Source organism: Saimiri boliviensis, chromosome 2, assembly GCF_048565385.1.
Source record: "Saimiri boliviensis isolate mSaiBol1 chromosome 2, mSaiBol1.pri, whole genome shotgun sequence".
Lineage (NCBI taxonomy): Eukaryota > Metazoa > Chordata > Mammalia > Primates > Cebidae > Saimiri > Saimiri boliviensis.
In genome coordinates this window covers 64,738,473-64,757,750 of record NC_133450.1, presented here as the reverse complement: position 1 = coordinate 64,757,750, position 19,278 = coordinate 64,738,473, and the positions used below count along the sequence as shown (strand labels likewise).

The following is a 19,278-nucleotide window of genomic DNA, read 5'->3' as shown; positions in this document are numbered from 1 at the left end:
CCTCATGGTGCTTTTTGATGCTTTTTAGAAAAACTCGTTATATATAAAAATAACAGTCATTTTTCTTGAGTAGTGTGGGATAGGAGGATGAGATAGCCCCCATGCTTTTTGTCCCCAGGTGTTACACCCGTGATCATGTGATTTACATGGCAAAAAGGATTTTGCAGATGTCATAACAGTTACTAATTACAGAATAGGCGTGGTGGCTCATGCCTATAATCCTAACACTTTGAGAGGCTGAGGTAGGTGGATTGCCTGAGCTCAGGAGTTCAAGACCAGCCTGCGCAACATGGAGAAGCCCCATTTATACTAAAAATCCGAAATTAGCCTGGTGCAGTGGTACAAACCTATAGTTGGCTACTCGAGAGGATGAGACATGAGAATCGCTTGAACCTGGGAGGCAGAGGTTGCAATGAGCCAAGATCGTGCCATTGCACTCCAACCTGGGCAAGAGAGTGAGATGACATCTCAAAATATAAAATATTTAAAACATTTAACTCTGTCATGCAGGCTAATGTTTGTGTTTTTAGTAAAGGGTTTTTTTTGTTTTTGTTTTTGTTTTTGTTTTTGTTTTTTGAGACGGAGTTTTCGCTCTTGTTACCCAGGCTGGAGTGCAATGGCACGATCTCGGCTCACCGCAACCTCCGCCTCCTGAGTTCAAGCAATTCTCCTGCCTCAGCCTCCTGAGTAGCTGGGATTACAGGCACGCGCCACCATGCCCAGCTAATGTTTTTTTGTATTTTTAGTAGAGACGGGGTTTCACCATGTTGACCAGGATGGTCTCGATCTCTTGACCTCGTGATCCACCCGCCTCGGCCTCCCAAAGTGCTGGGATTACAGGCTTGAGCCACCGCGCCCGGCCGAGATTTTTGTATTTTTAGTAGAGATAGGGTTTCACCATGTTGGCCAGGCTAGTCTCAAACTCCTGACCTAAAGTGATCCATCCCCATCAGCTTCCCAAAGTGCTGGGATTATAGGTGTGAGCCACCTCCCCTGGCTACATGAAAAAGCCTTAATGCAAAAGGGGTATCTGGTTGGGGGCTTTGAAGATGGAGGGGACCAAGTGGGAAGGCCCTGAGGAGCAGCCTCTAGGAGTTACGAGCAACCCCCTTGCCAACAACCAGCAAGGAAACAGGGACCTTAGCCCTATACCTTCAAGAACCTGCAAGGCAGGAGGATCACTGGAACCCAGGAGTTCGAGGCTGCAGCGAGCTATGATGGTCTCACTGCACAAGATAAATTGAAGATAAATGAAGTTAACAAGGCCAAGTTGAGAGAATCATGTGAGGCCAGGAGTTTAACACCAGCATGGGCAATATAGCAAACCCCCATCTCTACAAAAAAATTTAAAAATTGCCTGGCAATGTGGCTCACACCTGTAATCCTAGAACCTCTGGAGGTTGAGGTGGGCAGATTACTTGATCCAGGAGTTTGAGACGAGGCTGGGCAACCTAGTGAGAACTCATCTCTACCGTGTATATATATATATATATATATATATATATATATACATATATATATGTACAAGCACTTGTATTCCTGGCTACTTGAGAGGCTGAGGTGGGAAGATCACATGAGCTCAGGACACCAAGTCTGCAGTGAGCCATGATTGTGCCATGTACTCATGTACTCCAGCCTGGGCAACAGAGTGAGACCCTGTCTCAAAATATGTACATGTATATTATATTTTATATATGTATAAACCAAGTGTGGTGGCATGCACCTGTAGTCCTAGTTACTTGGAAGACTGAGGCAAGAGAGTAACAGCATCCTGGTTCTTCAGACAGATTCCCTCCGACATCTACCTCCCAACTTCTGTTCCATATAATTTTACAGATAAAAAACATTTACCTTATATTCTTAACCATAATTAAACTCTTCTGCAGACTGACCCTAAAACATGAAAAATCTCTTTAACAGCATTTGTTAGATTGGTGGAAAAGTAATTGTGGTTTTTGACATTGAAAGTAATTGTAAAAACCATATCACAGTATTCTGTAAATATTTTTCTCTGAAGAGGCAAAATGTTTATAAGAATTGCTCTTCTTGGCCAGGCACAGTGGTTCACACTTGTAATCCCAGCACTTTGGGAAGCCAGGGCGGGTGGATCACCTGAGGTTGGGAGTTCAAGACCAGCCTGACCAACAAGGGGAAACCCCGTCTCTACTAAAAATGCAAAATTAGCTGGACGTGGTGGCACATGCCTGTAATCCCAGCTACTTGGGAGGCTGAGGCAGGAGAATCACTTGAATCTGGAAGGCAGAGGTTGTGGTGAGCTGAGATGGCACCACTGCACTCCAGCCTGGGCAACAAGAGCAAAACTCCATTCCCCCCTCCCCCGCCACAAAAAAAAAAATTGCTTTTCTTTTCATTGTGCAACCTTTTTTCCCCTCGGATCATCTATTTGCCTTTCTTTTATTTTGTTGCATTTTTTCTTTATCATGGTTCATTTTACCCCAGCCTCTTTATCTAGTTAGGTATTTAGTTGAGTTTTTAAGCCTTCCCATCTGAGGCTCATCATCCTCCTACAAGGTTGTCATGGTAGGCTTTACTTTCATGGCTTTCCAGGGCCAATTGTCTTTTGTATTTGGGGTAGAGACAAGGTTTCACCATGTTGATCGGACTGGTCTCAAACTCCTAACCTCAAGCAATCCATCTGCCTCGGCCTTCCAAAGTGCTGGGATGACAGGCGTGGGCCACCGCACCCTACCTAGAGCCATGTTTTTAATTAATAAAGCCCTTGTTTGTCCTTTGTTGGGCATCCTATCTTTCTGAATGTATTAATTGGAGCTTTTTAGTTTAGTTTGCTTGGATTTGGGTTTTCTTCCTCAAAATAAGTGTATTCTCCAAGGTGGTTGTTTTATTTTCCTGCTTATTTTAGTCTCTTTTGTTAGTCATTTTCTGAAGTGCCTAGAGATTTTTTTTTTTTTTTTTTTTTTTTTTTTTGAGACAGAATTTTACTTGTCACCCAGGCTGGAGTGCAATTGCATGATGTCAGCTCCCTGCAACCTCTACCTCCCAGGTTCAAGCGATTCTCCTGCCTCAGTCTCCCAAGTAGCTGGGATTGCAGGCGTGTGCCAACACATCGGCTAATTTTTGTATTTTTAGTAAAGGGTTTCTCCATGTTGGGCAGGCAGGTCTCGAACTCCTGACCTCAGGTGATCTGCCCACCTCAGCCTCCCAAAGTGTTGGGAATACAGGCATGAGCCCCTGCACCCAGTGAGATTTTTATTGTTTATTCTTATTTAAAAGTCAAGCATTTAAAAAGTTGATTGAGTTCCATGTGCCTGGGCAGAGGCTATTAACTACAAGACATCAAGTGCCAGGGAGTCCTGAATATTACTATGTGCTGATTTCCTCCCTCTGGAGATATTCAGCTTCTCACCACCCCTCAACCCACAAACAGCAGAATCTGACGATATCTTTCCTGAGTAATAGAGACTTTGCTTTCAGGGACTGGGGTAGGGTGGAAAGGCCCAATTTTTCCATATGCAGAATTTCAGTTAATCCCCTATTTTCAGCCCAGGTCTCACACTCTCTGCCACATTGGGTGCTGTCACATCCTGAACTTCTCTGAGATTCAGCTTGGAAGACCAATCTCTTCCCATGTGCCTCTGAGAGTATTCCAGACAGTGGTTCCCAAACCTCCCGCCATTGCTCATCAAGACTATGGTCTTTTCTTGCTTGACATCACAAAGGTAATGACTGCCAGAGCCTGGACTCAAACTCACTGTGATTTCAAAGCTGAGGTCCCCACCTCTACCCACAGCACTCTAGTAACTGCATAGTTATGGACCAGTAAAGAAGGATGAGCATTCTGGGCCTGTTTTTCAATAGACATTATACTTTTGCACCTTACAAGGTGCTTACAGCACATTAGGATCACAATCTGTCCTTCAAATGCCTCAAATTCAAACATCTGTATAGGCCAGAGCCATCAAATGAAGCAGCTGGCTGGAGTGATGTGGGGAGGGAGGGGCGCACCTCATTCTAAGTGACGGTCACTCCTGAGCTTCAGCCAGTTGCTGCCATCCAGGAATGCTAGCCTTCCATAGCCCAATCTTCTGATTTTCCAAGAAACATCAAAATTCAGATTATTAAGTAATATTAAGTAACAATTTAAAATTGTTAGCAAATAATTTCAGCTCAACTGTGGTTATAGGCCAGCTGCAGCTGCTAGTTGGTTGCCTCTAGACATTGCATGTGGGAGAGGAAACTCGAAAAAAAATTGTGGAGGGAATAGAAAAGTAAAAGCCACTACAGTCTCCCCTGCCGGTCCCCAAAGCCTGGTTAAGACAGACCGGTTTGACAGGGTGCAGTGGCTCAAGCCTGTAATCCCAGCACTTTGGGAGGCCAGGTGGATCGCCTAAGGTCGAGAGTTCGAGACCAGCCTGGCCAACATAGTAAAACCCCGTCTGTACTAAAAATATAAAAATTAGCTAGGCATGGTGGCAAGTCTCTATAATCCCAGCTACTCAGGAGGCTGAGGCAGGAGAATCACTTGAACCTGGGAAGCGGAGTTTGCAGTGAGCTGAGATGGTGCCACTAGACTCTAGCCTGAGCAACAGAGTGAGACTCCATCTCAAAATAAAATAAAATAAAAAGACGAACCCAGGCAATGTGTCTTCTTTGAGCTCCATTCATGCTAGGAGGTGGATCTGCTCATTTCCTACTTTTTTTTTTATGTTTTAATTTATTTTATTTAATTATTATTATGTTTTAGCTATCTCCTACAGGAAGGGTCCTCCTCCTCTTAACATTGACAGCCACGCTGGCATTCTCAGATCCTAAGACAGCTAGCTTCTCTTCTCTTCTTCTTGAGTCATTTAGACTCAAAGAGATCTTCCCACTTTTAGGGCCAAGTTCAGTGGCTCACACTTGTAATCCCAACACTTTGGGAGGGGCAAGATGGGAGGATCACTTGAGACCAGGAGTTTGAGATCAGGCTGAGCAATTAAGCAAGACCCTATTTCTGCAGAAAATAAAAAATGACAAAATTAGCCAGGTGTGATAGTGCATTCCTGTAGTTCCAGCTACTTGGGAGGCTGAGGCTGGAGGATCACTGGAGCTCAAGAGGTTGAAGCTGCAGTGAGCCATGATTGCACCACTGCACTCCAGCCTGGGCAGTGTAGCAAGACCTTGGCTCAAAAACAAAAAACAAACAAAAAGAAAGAGGTTGTCTAATTTTTAGATGACAAACCCAATAGTACATTGTATCATGGGTATAATACAGGTATTGAAGAGGGTGGGGAGGAAGGCTAAGATCAGAAGCCCAGAGATGTGTTTTGGTGTTTGTTTAACACCAGAGTGTGTTATGTTTGCATACTTCTGACAAGGGACATGTAGCTGGGTGGGTTTGGGAAGACTTAGAGTGGAAAATACAGTCTGTACCATCACAGTTCGAGATGCTCACTACATCCCAGCTGTTAGCCAGAGGCTTGCCTGGAGACTGGGAAATCAACCAGAAACCATTTAACATTATTGAGCCTGAGCTTTGGCATCTGTAAAACGAGGACAATAAAAATAGCTGTTTGTACTTTAGAGTATTGTTCCGAGAACCAAATAAGATAATGTGCAAAGTGGTGGTATTGTTATTGCAAATAAACCATTTCTTCTGTTGGAGAAATGAAGAATGCATTTGATTGCACAAGGTATGGGGAGAAAGCAGATCTCAAAAATATCCCAAGGTGACTCCGTAATGAAATTCCCAGTCATTTTAGGGTTGATGTCATCCCATTGGATGCAGTAGACTGCCATTTATCTTATTTAAATAAACTTATTTAAATAAGACAACTACAATAATGACACATCAGAAAAGAGGGTAAGACTGTCATCAGAGTCATTGGAATGGCCTGACTCTCATATCCAATCGACGCAATGCGAAGAGCCCTTCCAGAAGACGTGGATTCTCCTTAGTTTTCAGGAACTTTGTTTATGTGCTGGTCTGCTCCCAGAGAATCCCCCTTATACCTTACAGTCGTTTGGAAAACTATCAGAGAACTGTGGTATTAAGGCCACACTAAGTTCTAATTCAACTCAGCTATCAGAGGAGCAGGAACTTTTTTTTTTTTTTTGAGACAGAGTTTTGCTCTTGTTGACTAGGCTGGAGTGCAGTTGTGCGATCTCGGCTCACTGCAACCTTCGCCACCTGGGTTCAAGCGATTCTCCTGCCTCAGCCTCCAGAATGGGATTACAGGCATATGCTACCATGCCCAGCTAAATATGTTTGTATTTTTAATAGAGATGGGGTTTCACCATGTTGGTCGGGCTGGTCTTGAACTCCTAGCCTCAGGTGATCCACCCACCTTGGCCTCCCAAAGTGTTCGGATTACAGGCATGAGCCACTGCACCCAGCCAAGAGCAGGAGCTTCTAAGATTCCTTTGGTGAGAGTGTTGACCTACTTACTGCTCAGCCAATGTCTGCCTTGTCATTCAGTTTCATTATTATTGTGTACATTTCATAATGAACAGCACAAAGATTCATGTACAAATATGTTCCTGGAAGCAATTTTTGTAAGAGCAAACAATTTGAAAATGACATAAATGCTCAACAATAGGGAAATAGTTAAATAAATCATATTTTTATGATGAAGGATTCTGCAGCCATTAACAATATGTTTACACAGTGGTTACCACTAGAGAATGGTAACACCACAAATGTCATTCAACTGACCGGAACTGAGGCTGACTGGAATAATATACTGCTCAGTATAAGCCAGCTGAGGCCATGCAGAAGCATGACTTAAAATAATGCAGCTCGGCCGGGCGCGGTGGCTCAAGCCTGTAATCCCAGCACTTTGGGAGGCCGAGGCGGGTGGATCACGAGGTCAAGAGATCGAGACCATCCTGGTCAACATGGTGAAACCCCGTCTCTACTAAAAATACAAAAAAAATTAGCTGGGCATGGTGGCGCGTGCCTGTAATCCCAGCTACTCAGGAGGCTGAGGCAGGAGAATTGCCTGAACCCAGGAGGCGGAGGTTGCGGTGAGCCGAGATCGTGCCATTGCACTCCAGCCTGGGTAACAAGAGCGAAACTCCGTCTCAAAAAAAAAAAAAAATAATAATGCAGCTCAACTGTGCAGCGCTGGCAAGGTTCTATCACCTGCAGGTGACTTTGTTAGGGGACAGAAGTAGGTGGCAAAATTTGGAGATAATTCATTGATTCTCAGAAATAGGATGGCTTGACTTTGGGGCTGGCTGACTGTGGGAATGGACAAGAGAAAATGGAGTAAGGGCTGCTCCTTACTGTTGACCAAATGTGTCTTAGAATATCTGAAGTCAGTGTTTGCTCCCACCCGAGAAGCAATCAGCTTTAGCCCAGGTGGTTCATTTCCTTATTTATTCAGCATGTTTACTGGACCCTTTCTGTGTGCCAGTGCTACAAAGTTTATAAAGATGGATAACAGTCTAGGTGAGGTGGCTCACGCCGGTAGTCCCAACGCTTTGGGAGGCCAAGGTGGGCAGATCACCTGAGATCAGGAGTTCAAGACCAGCCTGGCCAAGATGGTGAAACCCTTTCTCTACTAAAAATATGAAAATTAGCTGGGCGTGGTGGCACATGCCTGTAATCCCAGCTACTCGGGAAGCTGAGGCAAGAGAATCGCTTGAACCTGGGAGGTGGAGGCTGCAGTGAGCAGAGACTGTGCCAATGCACTCCAGCCTGGGTGACAGAGCGAGACTCTCAAAAAAAGAAAAAAAAGATGGAAAACAGTGCATGCCCTTAAGAAGCTCATAGCTGGGCAAGAGAAGACAGACATAGAAACAAGTACAGTCTCCCTCAGTGTCTGTGGGGGCTTGATTCCAGGATCCCCAAGGATACTAAAATCCGTGGATACTCAAGTTGGTAACATCTGTAGATGCTCATTTTATGCTATGTATAAAATGTAGTATTTGCAGGTAACCTGTGTATGTCGTCTGTGAACTTTATAATCTCTAGGCTGCTTGTAATACCTAATACCGTGCAAATGCTAGATAAGCAGTTGTTATACTATATGGGTTTTTTATTTGCATTCTTTATTTTTGTTTTTTTTGATTTTTGTTTTTTGTTTTAGTTTTTGGTTTTTTTTGAGACAGAATTTCGCTCTTGTTTCCACCCAGGCTGGAGTGCAATGGCGCAATCTCCGCTTACCGCAACCTCTGCCTCCTGGGTTCAGGCAATTCTCCTGCCTCAGCCTCCTGAGTAGCTGGGATTACAGGCACATGCCACCATGCCCAGCTAATGTTTTTTATTTTTAGTAGAGACGGGGTTTCACCATGTTGACCAGCATGGTCTCGATCTCTTGACCTCATGATCCACCCGCCTCGGCCTCCCAAAGTGCTGGGACTACAGGCTTGAGCCACCGCACCCGGCCTATTTGCATTCTTTATTGCTTTTTTTTCTTCCTGAATCTTTTCCATCCAAGGTTGGTTGAGTCTGCAGATATAGAAGCCACAGATGGAAGGGCCACTGTGTGTGCAATAGCATCTTGAGTGTTCCAATAGGAATCTGTTTAGGACCCGGCGAAGGAGGAAAAGGGCAAGTGCCCAAATCTGCTGGGAAGGGAGGATCTGGGAAACTCCACAGGGATGGTGATGCTTGGGTCAGGGTTGAAAGATGACTGGGCATGGCTGAGAGATGGAGTAGGAATCCAGGATTCCAGGCAGAGGGGGCAGTGAGAGCAAAAACGAAAAAGCAAGACACAGTCGCAGGAGTGCTGGGGACTGCAAATTCCCAGAGTCCCAGAGCACTGAGGCTGCATGAGGGAGGGAGTCACAGGCCACACCACAGTGTCCTGTGTTCCTGGCCACGGTGCCAGCACAACTCCACAGGAATTGAAAGTACCAACAGCTTAGACATACGGCAGTGCCATGAGCAGATTTTTGTTTCAGAAAGTTCCGATAGGGCAGGTACAGTGGCTCATGCTTGTAATCCCAGTCCTTTGGGAGGCCAAGGTGGAAGGATCACTTGAGCTCAGGAGTTTAAGACCACCCCGAGCAACATCGTGAGAGCCTGTCTCTACAAAAAATGAACAAAATTAGCCAGGTGTGGTGGTGTGTGCCTGTGGTCCCAGCTACTCAGGAGGGTGTGAGGATCACTTGAGCCAAGGAGGTGGAGGTTGCTGTGAGCCATGATCATCATACCACTGCAGCCCGGGTGTCAGAGCAAGATAAGCAAGAAAGCAAGCGAGGAGAGAGAGAGAGAGAGAGAGAGAGAGAGAGAGAGAGAGAGAAAGAGAGAGAGAGCTAGAAGAAAGAAACAGAAAGAGAATAAGGAAGAAAAAGAAAGGGAGGGAGAGAGGGAGGAGAGAGGCAGAAGAAAATGGAAGGGAGAGAGGAAAAAAGAAGGGAGGGAGGGAGGAAGGAAGGAGGGAGAGAAGAGTTCCAATCATATTAACTAACTAAAATAACTTTTTGTTTCATAGCAAACTATCCCCACAAACAGACTCTGCTTGTAGTGTCTTTCTGGTACAATAAACATCAACAAGTCTTAAAATACTAAGCTATTTTGTTTCTATTATTGTTATTATTTTGAGACAGAGTCTTGTTCTGTGGCTGGAGTGCAGTGGCTTGATCTTGACTCACTGCAACGCCTGCCTCCTGGGTTCAAGCAATTCTCCTGCCTCAGCCTCCCAAGTAGCTGGAATTACAGGCACCTGCCACCATACCCAGCTAAATTCTGTATTTTTAGTAGAGATAGGGTTACGCCATGTTGGCCAAACTGGTCTTGAACTGTTTCCATTATATTTAAAAGGCAGTATGAATAAATGTTAATAAAAGCGACTTTGAACGGTATGCTAATGAGAAATTAGATTGAGTTTCCCTCAAAAACTGGATTTAACAACCTTGGCCTACATTTACTTTCAAGGAACTTGGTGGCCTGCCTTTATCCTGAAAATGAAAACTTGTGGTTTTAGAAGCTAAGATTTGATGGGGAGGTCGCAGGGAGGAAGAATGAGAAGGTCCCCGAAGTGGGTCACTTCCTTTGAGTCCTCTCCTCCTCCCCACTCCCATGCCTTCATTCTCTATCTTTCTGTGAACCAGCATGTGCCTCATTTTGAAAACACTAGCATGACTTCGACAACTAAGATTAAAGCAGCAGTTGTTACAAAAGAGCATAATCTTGTACCCCAGAGGATGTGGTAGCCCTAAATAAGCAAGAACTATGCCATACCGAAGTTTTGGGGTTTTGGTTTTTGGTCTTCATAGTAATTCATTTTCTCTGAGGAAAGCTGGAGAGTCAGGAAACTAAGAAAGAAATGGAGAAAAATGATCTTTATCTGTCCAGGGACAACGTTTGGTAATATTTTGGAATATTACCAAAATATTACCAAATATTCCAAATATATTGGAATATTTTCTTCCAATATATTTATTTTTAGTTTTTATTTTATTTTATATTATTTGAGACAGAGCCTCACTCAGTCACACAGGATGGAGTACAATGGCACTATCTCAGCTCACCTTCGCCTCCAGGGTTCAAGCAATTCTCCTGCCTCAGCCTCCTGAGTAGCTGGAACTTCGGGCATGCGCTACCATGTGCAGCTAATTTTTGTTAGCTAATTTTCAGTAGAGACAGGTTTTTACCATGTTGGCCAGGCTGGTCTCAAACTCCTGACCTCAAGTGATCTGCCCGTCTTGGCCTCCCACAGTGCAGGGATCATGGGTGTGAGCCACCACTCCTGGCCTTATTTTGTGGGGTTTTTGTTTTTGTTTTTTGAGAAGAAATCTTGCTCTTGTAGCCCAGGCTGGAATACAATGGCACGATCTCACTGCAACCTCTACTTCCCAGGTTCAAGTGATTCTCTTGCCTCAGCCTCCTGAGTAGCTGGGATCACCGGTAACTGCCATCATGCCCAGCTAATTTTTTTGTATTTCTTGTAGAGGTGGGGTTTCACCATGTTGGCCAGGCTGGTCTCGAACTCCTGACCTCAGGCAATCTGCCCGCCTTGGCCTCCCAAAGTGCTGGGATTACAGGCATGAACCACTGCACCCGGCCTTATTTTGTGTTTTAAAATTTTTTTTAACGCTTGGGAATCTTTTCTTTTTCTTTTTCTTTTTCTTTTTTTTTTTAAAGATGGGGTTTCACCATGATGGCCAGGCTGGTCTTGAACTCCTGACCTCAGGTGATTCACCGACCTTGGCCTCCCAAATGCTAGGATTACAGGTGTGACCCACCGTGCCCGGCCAACACTTGGGAATCTTTCCAAGCACAATATTTATAACCTGCCCTTTTTGACTTAAGGTGACATTATCATCATTTTCTTACATCAGTAAAATATCTTTGTAAACGTGATTTCTAATGACTGCCTGATAGTCCATTAATTTGGATTACACTAATTTCCTAACAAATCACTTACTAACAAACTTTTAAGTTATTTAGAATATATTATGATTATAAACAACACTGTGATGAAGAGCTTTATGCAAAAAATTGCTCACATGTCAAATTGTTGTACTAGAATAGATTGAGAAAAAAAGGTCTGAATGCATTTATGGCTTTTAAAAAATTATAATAAGTATGTATAAGATGACATTTATTATTATTATTATTATTATTATTATTTTGAGACGGAGTTTCCCTCCTGTTACCCAGGCTGGAGTGCAATGGCGCGATCTCGGTTCACCGCAACCATCGCCTCCTGGGTTCAGGCAATTCTCCTGCCTCAGCCTCCTGAGTAGCTGGGATTACAGGCACGCGCCACCATGACCAGCTAATTTTTTGTATTTTTTTAGTAGAGATGGGGTTTCACCATGTTGACCAGGATGGTCTCGATCTCTTGACCTCGTGATCCACCCGCCTCGGCCTCCCAAAGTGCTGGGATTACAGGCGTGAGCCACCGCGCCCGGCGACATTTATTATTTTAACCATTTGCAAATGTACTATTCAGTAGCATTAAGTACATTCACAATGTTGTGTCACCCTCACTGTCTACACCCAAAACATTTCATCATCCTCCATACCCATTAAATAATAACACTCCTGTTTTTCCCTTCCCCAGATAACCTGTATTCCACTTTCTGTCCCTATGAATTTGCCTGTTATAGGAACTTCATGTAAGTGGAATCTTACAATATTCTTCCTTCTATGTCTGGCTTCCACTGCACTCCAGGCTGGGCAACAGACAGAGACTCCATCTCAAAAAAAAAAAAAAGAATAAAGAGAGAAAGATCCATGTAAGAGTGAGTCTAGAACTCCTGACCTCGTGATCTGCCTGCCTCAGCCTCCCAGAGTGCTGTGTTTCCACCTTGGGGCCTCCAGATCATCCATGGCTCATTGCTAAAGCATCATTCAGGGTTCAGCTCAGCTGTCACTTCTTGGAGTCACTTCCATGGCCCCCAGTCTGACGTAGCTTCCCTCTATCTCCCCACCCCCATCTCATCTCCATTCTCTGCTTTAATGTCTTCATAGCATAGAACACTCTCCAAAACGATCTTGTTCATTTATGTATTTTCTTCCTTGCTGCTGGTGGTCTTCCTCCTTCCGGAAGTAGGGAATTTCTCTGTCTGTTCTTTCTGTGTCCTCATTGCTTAGCATAGTCTCTGGCACACGGTAGAGCTGGCAATACATGCTGTTGAATGAATGAGGAGTGCTGCCTGGGCCAAGGCCTGAGCACTTGGATGCCCACCCCCCACCGTCTATTTGATTTCAGGCCTTAGCAGTTGCCTCCACCATCATCTGTCTCTCTCTCTCTCTCTCTTTTTTTTTTTTTTTTTGAGATGGAGTCTTGCTCTGTCACCCAGGCTGGATTATAGTGGCACAATCTCGGCTCCCGGCAACCTCTGCCTCCTGGGTTCAAGAGTTTCTCATGCCTCAGCCTCCCGAGTACCTGGAAGTACAGGTGCTAATTTTTATATTTTGGTAGAGACTACCAAAAATTTTTAAATTATTTTTTATATTTTGGGTAGAGACGACTAATTTTTTATATTTTTGGTAGAGACACGCTGGTCTCAAACTCCTGACCTCAAGTGATCTGCCTGCCTTGGCCTCCCAAAGTGCTGGGATTACAGGCATGAACCACCGTGCCTGGCCCATTTGTCTTTACCCCTCTCTTATTCTCCGTCTCTCTCACTCCTTGCACTAAAATTCAAGCCCTAAGGCAATTACCATGGTGGAAACTGCTCTGTCTGCACCAATCTCTAGCCCACCCTGTCACGAAATGTTCCTTCTGAATCTCACCAGGGTGCTTTCCTCTCATTAATTCTTAGCTTTGGTCTGCTCCACTCCAACCAGTGGGCTGATTTCCAGCATGGAGGAGGAGAGAGGCACCCCTAGGGGGATACATTGGACTTGAAGTGGGTGTGAGGATATGCAGATTGGAAGCAAAGCAGTGCCTTCTCCTGCCCGCACTTTTGTTTTGTACTCACAATGTTTATTTTTGTGTGTCAAAATTGTTAAAGGAGAGCCTGAGATTTCGTGTTTATCAAGGCGGCGGGGTGGGGGGGGAGCAGGTGGTGATTTTTAAATGTTAAGAGAGGCTGGGCATGGTGGCTCATGCCTGTAATCCCAGCACTTTGGAAGGGCAAAGCAGGAGTATAGCCTGAGTCCAGGAGTTCAAGACCAGCCTGGGCACTAGGGCAAGATGCCATCTCTACAAAAATATTTCAAGTTAGCTTAGCATGGTAATGTGCACCTGTGGTCCTTGCTGCTCCAGAGGCTGAGGAAGGAGGACTGCTTCAACCCAGCAGGTTGAGGCTTCAGTAAGCCATGTTTGCACCACTGTACTCTAGCCTGGGTGACAGAGCAAAACCCTGTCTCAAAAAAAAAAAAAAAAAAGAGTTAAGAGAGCTGTCGATTGCTCTTTTCACTAAGCAAGTGAAACCTCACCCGTTAGTGCATTTGCCCATATGGGTCTTCCCTCCTGACCTCTGCCTGCGAAACTCCTGCTGTCTTCAAGGGCCAACTCAAAGGCCTCTCCTGGGCTGTGCCACATTCTCCATACCCCACTTCCCCTTTGTCCCATAGCACTGTGTCCACAGCTCTCATGAGTCAGTACAGTTCTCCCTGAGTATCCATGGAGGATTGGTGCCAGGACCCCCTGCAAATACCAAAATCCATGAATGCTCAAGTCCTTTATTGGTTTTTTGTTGTTGTTGTTGTTTTGTTTTGTTTTGTTGTTTTTTGTTTTTCTTTGGGACGGAGTCTTACTCTGTTGCCCGGGCTGGAATGCAATGGTGCGATCTCAGCTCACTACAACCTCCACCCCTAGGTTCAAGTGATTCTCCTGCCTCAGCCTCCCAAGTAGCTGGGATCACAGGCGTGTACCACCATACCTGGCTAATTTTGTATTTTTAGTAGAGATGAGGTTTCACCATGTTGCCTAGGCTGGTTTCAAACTCCTGACCCATAAACTGGAGTTTGGTTTCAAACTCCAAACTCCTGATCCACCACCTCGGCTTCCCAAAGTTCTGGGATTACAAGCATGAGCCACTGTGCCGAGCCCTGCTCAAGTCCCTTATAACAGGAGTCCCCAACCCCTATGCCACGGACTGGTACTGATACCAGTTTATGGCCTGTTGGGAACTGGGCCGCACAACAGGAGGTGAGCAGCAAGCAGTCTGTGTTTATAGCCTCTCCCATCACCTGAGCTCTGCCTTATGTCAGCCCCAGTGGTGGCATTAGATTCTCAAAGGAGCATGAACCCTACTGTGAACTGCACATGTGAGGGAGCTAGGCTGCAGGCTCCTTATGAGACTCTAATGGCTGATGATCTGTGACTGTCCCCCAAACTGGAACTGTCTAGATGCAGGAAAACAAGCTCAGGGCTCCCACTGATTCTACATTGTGGTGGGTTGTATAATTATTTCGTTATATATTTCAATGTAATAATAATAGAAATAAAGTTCACAATAAATATAATGCACTTCAGTTATCCCCAAACCATCCCCGACCCTGCCTGGTCTGTGGAAATATTGTCTTCCATGAAACTAGTTCCTGGTGCCAAAAAGGTTGGGGACTGTCGCCTTACAAAATATGCTGTAGTATTTGTATGTGGCCTATGCATATCGTCCTGTATACTTTAAGTCATTTCTGGATTACTTATAATACCAAATACAATGTGCATGCGATATAGACAGTTGTTATAGGGAATAATGTGCTGTTTAGGGAATAATGACAAGATAAAAAGCTTGTCTATGTTCAGTACAGACACAGCCTTTCATTTTTTTTTTTTTCAAATATTTTTGATCCATAGTTGGTTGGCTCCACAGAGGTGGAACCCACAGCTAGAGACGGATGACTATGTTTTGTACTTGTTCAGATCCCCCGTCAGATCAGGTGAGCTTTGAGGGGTAGACACTCAATAAATACTTTTTATATTTTATTTTTAAATTAAATTTGATTATTAATTTTGAGACAGGGTTTTACTCTGTCACCCAAGCTAGAGTGCAGTGGCTCGATCTCAGCTCACTGCAACCTCGACCTCCCAGGCTCAAGCCATTCTCCTGCCTCAGCCTCCCAAGTAGCTGAAACCACAGGTGCATACCACCACACCTGGCTAATTTTTTGTATTTTTGGTAGAGACGGGGTTTTGCCATGTTGCCTAGGCTGTAGACTTCTCTAAATTCCCCCAGAACAAGGTCAGGACTGACCCCAGGGTCCAAATCAGGGCTGCATCTGCAGGTGGCTGCAGTTCACGGGACCCACCTTTGAAAGTCAGAGGTGAACAGAGTCTAGAAGTTTGCCACAAGATTGATGTCAGCTGGGCTTGTTCCCTGGTCTCCACAGACTAAAAAAGTCGAGCTCCCAGAAAATTCAAAGACTCAGCCAATGTCTTATTCATCTTCTCTGTGCCTAGAATCAGACACTGCTTACAAATCATCTTTGTCCATTCAAAAAAATAATTATTGGTCACCTATTGTGTGCCAGCAATTGCGTTGCCCTACAGAAGCCCCCTGTCTGATGTGGAAGACAGCTCTATAGACAGGCACAAGCAGACAGCCCAGGGATGGAGCCTCCAACCCAGCAGCGGGTCAGAGCAGGCATCCTGGGGAGGTGACAGCTGAGGGGAGTCTCCAAGGAGGAGGAGGAGTTGGGCAGGCAAAGGGTCAGAGGAAGATGTTCCAGGCAGAGAAAGTGAGCTGGAAACCAGGGAGAAGCAGACCCTGTTGGAAGTTGCAAGTAAATTCAGAGAAGTCAGTATAATTGCAAAGTGCTTTGTCCAGTTTTAGGGCTCCAAGGAATTAGAAAACAGGGACCCTGACCTCATGGAATTTACAGTAAAAGATGTGAAAAGGGAAATAAATGATGTAGAGCCTCATGTTTTGCTCCACCTCCCTGCGGGTTATGCCATGGACAGTTTGAATGTGATTCGGAGTTCCCACCCTGCTATTATAAGGACTTTTCTTTCCTTCTGGAGCACCTCAGTCTTCCATGGTAAGTTCCACAACCACAGGGTTCTATTCAGTCACTAGGATAGTCCTAGAGCTTCTGCCTATTAGAGAGAAAAAAATCAGACATGCCATTGAGTCCCCTCAGTGTCTTGTTCTCTACTGTTTCATTGCTGTTGATGTCAGCAGTGCCACTGGTGAGACCTTGGAGCCTGGAGCAGAGCTTGTCCAAAGAAGAAAGTGCTTCTAGGACAGAGATGCAGGCTGTGGTCAGGGAGGGGAGAAGAAGCCCCTTTTCCATAGGTCCCTCTAAGCAGGGGTTGCTGCAGACCACGGTGACCTCAACTCCAGCTGCCTCAGTTTATTGGCCCTGAGCCATTTCAGATCCTGGGAGCATAGACACGTGCACACACCCAGAGTCACCCCTAGGGACAGGGGGCTGCCAGCCGGAACCCACATCCATTCTGGAAAGCAGCATCTATCTTTCCTCAGGGACCCTGCCCTCCCAGGCAAGGAGGTTTCTCCTCCTTCTGTTCCAAGGCCAGCTCTGTCCCCAGGATGAATGGCATCTCTCTGTGGAGACTAATGGGAATATGACTTCGCTCCAGTACACATGTAACAAGCAAGTGGTTAGATCCACGCCACAGGACCCGCTCGATAAATACTTGATGCTGATTGTACTGGACACTGAAGGAGTTGTCCATTCCACACCACTCGCCCCTTCTAAAAGCTACCTCTTCCTCCCTTCTCTTCATGGTTCTCTAGAGAGCTGCAAGGTTCTGGAACCACCTTGCCCTCCTGCCCACCATGGGACAGTCAGTTCCTTCCTGGGTGTTTTTGGGGCCTCCCAACTGAGAAAGTCATGGTTCTTCTGATAATGAAAACTGCCAAAAGTCCAACTCAGGAGCAGGTGGGTGCTCTGTCAGGAAGAAAATGGTGACTGTGCAGAGAGAAAAGACAAGCAGAGCCACAGAGCAGAAAGAAGCAGGAGAGACAGTGAGGGCCCCTGGGGGGATCTCAGGTTCTCATCCTGTCCGACTTGCCTGTGGTTCTGGCAATAAAACCCTCTCTTTGCTTAAGCGACTTTGCCTGCTTTATGTAAGTCTGTCACCTTATAAACTAGGGTGACCAAGCAATTTGTTGTCCAAACTAAGACTTTTAAGAATGAAAGGGGGGCGGGCGCCGTGGCTCACACCTGTAATCACAGCACTTTGGGAGGCCGAGGCGGGTGGATCACGAGGTCAAGAGATCGAGGCCATCCTGCTCAACATGGTGAAACCCCGTCTCTACTAAAAAATACAAAAAAAAAATTAGCTGGGCATAGTGGCGCGTGCCTGTAATCCCAGCTACTCAGGAGGCTGAGGCAGGAGAATTGCCTGAACCCAGGAGGCGGAGGTTGTGGTGAGCCAAGATCGCGCCATTGCACTCCAGCCTGGGTAACAAGAGCGAAACTCCGTCTCAAAACAAACAAACAAACAAAAAAAACAAAAAATCCTCCCAGCCTCCTGCATTACTTTGGCCGTAAGCATCATTCCTTATCTGGGCTGAAAATAACAGGGAGTTCCTGAGGGTTGGGCAGTGTTTGCTCATGAAGGGCAGATACACTGCTTCCTGCCATGGCTCTGGGGGAGCCCTGTCCTAGTTAGTAAACTAAGAGCCACTGGCAGGAGCTTGTTGATGTCAGGAAGTCCACTGGTGGCCACGTGGTGTATGATCTGCTCCCCTCTGACCCTGTTTGATCACCGGTAGGTTCTCGAGGACAGATGGGAAGGAGACACTGAAGAGGATACCTAAGACATCCTGTGGCGCCTTGGCTGTTCCCTCTCCACTGTCCTTGTCAGAGTCCCAGCGAATGTGCACAGCGAGGGTGGGGATGGCTCCATCTTCCAGGGTGACTGCCACCCTACAGCTCAGAAGCTGTACCCCACAGGGAGAATCCACCCATTTCCCAGGCTTCTCTAAACACCTCAGCCTCTTGGTCTTCTGCCCTTTGCCCTCTGCAAGAGAGAGAGGAAGGTGTGGCCAGCGTGAACATTCCCCCTGAAGGGCTATTGCTTTAAGGAGTGCTGAGGGTGGGAAGACATCTAGTAAGCCAGCTTGTTAAATTCCCCACCCAGTGTTACAACTCTTTTAGAATTTGTCTAACAGGTTTTCTGATCTTAACTGAAAAGCCCCAAATAAAATAGATTCTTCTCCATAAGTTCCTCTTCCAGAAAGCCCTCCACCCCACCCCACCCCACCAAAAAAAAAAAAAAATACTGTCCATTTGTCTATTCTCAGAGGGCATATGCCTTTTCTTGAACCTGGAAATAATCCAAAAAGTTCTGACAGTTGGACAAAGGTCCGTAGCCAGTCTGGACAATTAATATGTGCCTGTCTGGGGGAAAAGATGGTTGGTGTAGAGGGCAAAGCAGGTGCTGTCGTAAGAGATCAGTCTGAGTAGAGACCCCTATTCCATCCCTTATGGGGTCTCTTCAGTGACTGTAGCCTGCAATGAACATACCGAAGTCCCCTGAACACAGGCTGTCCTGCCTCAGCCAGGCTGAGCATTTTGGGACATGGTCTTCCTTCAACCCTCCTTCGTTCTAAAACCTCAGTGGCTTTTGACTGCCTATCAGTCATCCTTGCAACTCTAGGACTCTGTCCTCTGATGTACTACCCATGGAAATCGACCATGTCTTCCAAATCAAACCCTCGACTCCAGGCAGGCCAATATCTATACTCTAAGATTCCTTGCTCATTCCTGTCTCTACCTACCTGGAGCTCCCCACCCCTTTAAAAATGTGCCTATTCTTCAAGGCAGACTCTTCCTTGGAGCCTTTCCTGATGACTTCAGCCCATGTTAATTTCATATATTATCCATAGGACTAATTCCACACTTGATCTTATGCTGACACATTCTTGACTCCTGCACTGGCCTATGGCTGCTCTTCCCAGCTACAGAGTGTGCAGGACAAAAACTATCTTCTGCAT

The 19,278-nt window shown here is 45.7% G+C and overlaps 1 non-coding gene across 1 annotated transcript; it reads left to right on the top strand.

The window, feature by feature from the left end:
* The first annotated feature begins 18,419 nt into the window (after positions 1–18,419).
* On the top strand, positions 18,420–18,481 carry LOC120364140 (U7 small nuclear RNA). The gene has a single exon (XR_005579483.1). It is a non-coding gene; the product is annotated as a U7 small nuclear RNA (small nuclear RNA).
* The last annotated feature ends 797 nt before the right edge of the window (positions 18,482–19,278 follow it).